The sequence below is a fragment of the Lissotriton vulgaris genome, unplaced genomic scaffold (assembly GCF_964263255.1).
Source record: "Lissotriton vulgaris unplaced genomic scaffold, aLisVul1.2 SCAFFOLD_3123, whole genome shotgun sequence".
Classification (NCBI taxonomy): domain Eukaryota; kingdom Metazoa; phylum Chordata; class Amphibia; order Caudata; family Salamandridae; genus Lissotriton; species Lissotriton vulgaris.
Genome location: NW_028243224.1, coordinates 145,297 through 151,350, shown reverse-complemented (window position 1 = coordinate 151,350; position 6,054 = coordinate 145,297).

The following is a 6,054-nucleotide window of genomic DNA, read 5'->3' as shown; positions in this document are numbered from 1 at the left end:
TACAAGAACAGATTGTTGAAAATCGGGATCAAAGATTGTGTGGTTTATTGAATTCTGTGTTTGAGAAATGTAGCAGTGATAGAGCAAAAATAGAAAGTGTAACAGAAATTCAAAATATTTTAGACATGTGTTCTGGTCAAGATAAATTTTCACAGAACATTCAGCAGGATTGTCAGGAATTTTTAATGTATATGTTTGGTGTTTTGGAAGATGAAGGTGTAGATGTAGAAAATCTTTTTAGCCTTTCTTATCAATGGCAGCATGACTGCCACAACTGTAGTTCATCAAGTACTACTAGAATAGACACTGAAAGATTTATATATTTGACTTTACCAGACTGTAAAACAGTGTCATTTAATAATCTATTTAAAGCAGCAGATCATAATATGGTGTGTACCCAATGTAAGTGTCCAGTACTGTCCACATTATTTATACAAAGTTATGGTCAGTATATCATTTTAGTTTTCCAACGATGTAGACCTGATGGAACTAAATTGACAACTTGTATCAAAAATGTTGTGGCTTCTCAGTTATCAATTTCAGGAAGAACCTTTACAACTGTAGCTATTATTTATCATGACGGTCCGTCGACAACATCAGGAAATTATACATGCTACTTAAAATGTCAAAAAGGTTGGAGTTACTACAATGATTCTCATTTGACTTATAAACAACGTTTGCCTTATGACTTTAAAAATTCTTACCTAGTGTTTTTAAAACCAAAATTTTAGTAAAGGTAATTGGCCTTTGAAGACGGGAGTAGGTAATAAAAGTTAGTTAGTTAGTTAGTCTAATGTTTAAAATTATTTATCTCATATAGGTACTGTAAGCGGATCTCATAGTAAGTGATATCAGTTTCATAGGAAATAATGAACATGAGTGATCCAAAAAGAGAATATGAATTTTTAAACATTGTGAAAATGTCATATGAGCTTTTCTTTGAAAACTTCGGGTAAACGGTAATTTGAGAGTTTAATTAGAGAAAATTCAAAATATACTCATATATCTGACACTATTTGGCCGTAAGGAAAGTAAAAGGTATGAGTAATAAAACATAACTTAACACAAGGAGGAAAATGAAAACAGAGAGAATTATTTCAGATGTTCTTAGATCTTTTTTCATAGGAAGTCGATGAAATGGAAGTTTTAGAGAACAGCAGAGAATTTCCCTACCAAAAGGACCTTCACTATCTACTATTTGGCCTCAAGGAAAAGTAAGTTAATCAAAGATTAGTGTACATATATGATTTGTAAGTTTGTTTGGTTTTTTTTTAAACACAATCTTTTAGATTGTGTTTTTTTTCCCGCTGTTATATGATGAAGAGTTTGAACTCACTGTTTTAAGTGAAATTCAATATATTCTGAGAACAGCAAAAAAAACTATGTATCATGTTGTACAAGTCGTTCTATAGTTTGCATTGTATAATTTATATTGTATTCTCATTGTCTCACACTCATTTTCCTTTTTCCACCCTTTTTCAGCTCTCTTTACTCACTTACACTGCTTGTCTTTCACTTTGTTTCATCGCTGTTCCTTTACTCCACTTCTTTCACAACTCCTCAATCCAATTTCAACTGTCTGCATTTCTTCTGTTCCTTGCACCACTTTTCAGCTTTCTCACATTCTCCCAGTACCACTGCTTTAGTTCTCTTCCCCTCTCTTTCCTTCTTTTGCTCCTTTACTCTTTTTCCTTTCTTCACTCATTGTACTGCAGTTCACTCAGTCCTTCCCTTTGTCTTTCTGTGTACTTACTTCCTCACTCCTTTTTCCTCTATTGTTCTATATTAACCTCATTCCTTTCATCCCTTCACTCTGTGACTCACCTTCTCTCACTCTCAGTAATCTTCCATTCCTCTTTCTTATTAATGGATCCTCATTAGGACTCCTTTCCCTTTCACTCATTTTCCTTTCACTTACTTGTCTTTCCTGATTTTGTTTTGGTATCTCACATTCTTTTAGTATCTTACTTATCTTCAGTAATTTGTTCTCTTTCTATTTCTTTTTCCCTCTTTTTTGTCTTTCTACATTACTTTATTTCTGTTTCTGTATCTTTCACTCTTGCTTCATTTCTTAGTACACTTTTTTATTTTTTACTTCTTGACCTGTTTCTTCTATTTTAAAACATATATTTCACTAATTATAACTTTTTTTCTTTTGTCTTTCACAGATACAAAGTGTACTTTTAACATGCAATTAAGTTTTCAATATTTACATGGTAAGTGTGACTACAAAATGTAGTTTGTCATCACCCTTTGCTTTAACCTCACTACTTTTCTCTCACCCTACCTCACCCCTGTTTCCTTACTCTGCTTCCCTCACTTATTCTTATCCTCCATGTTTACTTCTCTTTTCCTTACTTTCCTACCACATTCAACTTTTTTCAGTGCCCCTGCTCATCCACACTCCCTCACTTACCTTTTTGTTTTGGTTCACTTAGTCCCTTTCTGACACTCCTTCCTTTACTCTCTCTGTTCTTTCTCTCTGTCACTCCCCATGTCTTACCCTTATTCACTTTTATCCACCCTCTTTCACTCCTCTTTACTTACACTCACTGCTATTTTCTTTCCCTCCGTCACCGCTGTTCCTTTTCTCTGGTTCCGTCACTACCCGTCATTCCCCATCCTTTACTCTCCTTCCTTTTACTTTCATCACCCATTCACATTCTCCCAGAACCTCTGCTTTAGTCTTCTTCTTCTTTCTTCTCCTCTTTTGCTCCCTTATTCATTTTCCTTTTCTCAGTTACTTCCTCTTATACCTTTTCTCTGTTTTACTATCTGTTACACAGTCCCTCTGTGTTCCTCCCTCTAGCTCTCTTTCTCTTTACACCACTGTCTCTGTCCCCTTTGCTCATGCTTACTCCTTCATTCATTTTTTTTCTTTTTTTTTGGGGTGCGCTAACGGGACGCGCCCCGGTACGCGCACCGGGGCGCGCACCGGGAGCGCTCCAGGGTGAAACAAAAAAAAAATGAATATACTTTAAAAAAAATATATTATATTAATATACAATATAGGATTCATTTTTAGAAAAAAATATCTTTCTTAGCTATAGACATTTGCTAATAAATAACCTTAGAAATTCACTAAAAAACACATAGGTATGAGGCCCTATATAAAGTTAGGAATTAGCAGTTAAAAAACCTATAAAATTCACTGAAAAAACCATAGGTTTCACACCAGTTATAGTTACCTGGAAATTTTACTGGCATAAAACCATTGAAATTCCCACGTTATAGTTAGTTGGACTCACTATAACTTACGCGTGTAATGCACTGCTGATGACATCACATATCACATCACTCATGACATGGTCAGTGACATCACTGATGACATCACTGATGACACCATCTTTGTGACAGAGTGACAGACCTCCTTTCACTGTAAAGTAACCCTTGAAACACATATTCAAAAATAGAAAGTAACATTTTCAAAAAAGTGGAGATCCCTATACCAGTTACCACAACCAATTCAGTAATTCCACCATTTATATACACATTCACTCATTCACCAACAGTTCTATATAGTCACTCATACATATACTCACTCATCATATGTAGTGATACACCTATACATCCGTTAACACACCGACAGTCTTCCAAAAGTTGCTCACACACATACTCACACATGCAAATAAATGATTGAACATCCATTTATTTGCATATACAGCTATACACACACTACCACCTTACTTCTAAGGAAACTTACACATACTTACTCTCTTAAACAATCACTTATAGAAACACATACTTATTAAAACAGGAACTCTTTCAATCTCTCACTCTCACATATACTCACTTATATACATCAATACTCACATATACTAGATTAAAGCATATGTAGTTACTGATAAAGACACTAGTAAGACAGTCATTCACTTACTAACACATACATATACACACTCATTCACCCGTACAGTCCGGCACATATGCTGTCTTCAAAACACATACAAACAGTGAGTCAGTCATTGATGCATCTATGTGCTAAGTAACACCCCCACCAAATCATACAGACACTCATACTGATACTAAAAAAAACATCTAATAACCCATATACACACACATGTAGCTACTCACCAACCCATGCAGCCACTTATACACAAAGTGAAACACTGATCTAAACATTTAAATATTTAAACAATACTCGCTAATATATGTATTCACCTTATACACTTAATAAGCCAGTTAACCAATCAATTTTTTTTTAAAACATCCATTAAGACACTTGTTTAAACATTTATTCTTCCATCGACGTTTACATATACATATATAAAACATGTTTATTTTTCAGAAAGACACACATTCACTGGATGGTGTCATCAGTGATGTCATGAGTGATGTCACTGACCATGTCATGAGTGATGTAATATGTGATGTCATCAGCAGTGCATTACACGCGCAAGTTATAGTGAGTCCAACTAACTATAACGTGGGAATTTCAATGGTTTTATGCCAGTAAAATTTCCAGGTAACTATAACTGGTGTGAAACCTATGGTTTTCTTTCAGTGAATATATATATATATATATATATATATAGCAGCTCCGTCTCTCTCAATATTGCCAGAAAGAAATTACGGCACTCGCAGGGGAAAGTGTTCGATATAATTTAATCAACACACTCAGCAGACAAACGCGTTTCGGTTTTCCTTCGTCAGTGTCTACCATTGACACGGAAGGAAGCAAGTTTAAAAAGCTCTACAGCGCCTTGTTGCATATACATAGAAAGAGGACTGACGTTTACCCCCGTGATAGACAATTTCACTTAGTATATTACTTTTTGTTTTAACATTCAGAAAAGACACATTTACGAAAGGCACTGTGAAATACATTTCAACCAATAATTTCAAGTATTTGACATTTCTTATTACCAAAATTAATTGCATTATATTCGCCTTTCGTGTGTGGTGTGAGTTATTCAGCCGTGAACTGGGTAGCGAACCGGTAGCGAAACGGGAATTCGCCATTTTGTGTTTCGTTTTAATTAAATTACAAGATGGAGGAAAAACAATGTGAGAAATGGGTATATGGGGGTACGGGAGACGTATCCTGACCCCCTATGTTTTCTGAGGGTGGCTGAGGATGCTCATATATGTTGATACTTGTCTTCCAGCGGCTGCACGTGAGCGTTTTTTTTTTTGCTGCGTGACGTCTGTTAACGTTCGATTCGAAGGAAATCAGGAAGTGTTGACCGCCATTTTGACACTGCGAGTAAATATATTGTTAAAAATAATTGTTATAAATTAATCCGTATTGATAAACATTGTCTGCGCCATCTTGCTTTTTTTCCAATGGCACACTTTTGTCGTGCACAGCAGCCATTTTAGATGCCTTGACCAGACCCACTCTCTGCACGCCGCCGATCCTCAGCATGGCTCACCACCCTCTCAAGCATCTCCCCCACGCACTGGTCACCCCCGCTCTCTCTCTCATGCATGGGCCATAAACCTCCCCCCATCTGCGCTGCTCTTCCCTGAGAATCACACCCTGTGCCCGCCCGACACCACCCTTTCACCCTATTCACTACCGCACCCTCTGACACTCCTCTTCCTCTGTGTCCGATTGTCCAGGCCGGTCCCAGGCTATCACCTAGCCCTGCGGATGTAGTTTATGGCCTCAACTGTAAAGAATCACCCCTGTTCAAAGGAGTTACAGTAGATCAAGGCCCCCACCGGATGAGATCCGTCACACCACACGCGTTCCTACTATCTGATAACGATCCTGTATTGTGATTGGGGAGGGGATTCTCACTGTGAGGGTGTGTGGGACCGAACCTGAAGCAGAAGATTCCAGGGATGCCTCTTTGTACATCAAAGTTTTTACAATTATGTGTCACATTAAAAATATATAGCACTCCTACAAAGTAGTAGGATTATAAAACTTTAATAACGTATAAATATATAGAACGCAACAAAAACAGTAAACTCATTTAAAAAAAATTTTTAAAACAGAAGCAACAATGGTCAGTAGCTGTCTTTTGTGCAAATAGTCCCAAGGCAGCACAACGTGCTGAGTTCTGGACGGCACCCAGGTGATGACACCTGGGTGCCGCACTGGTTTTT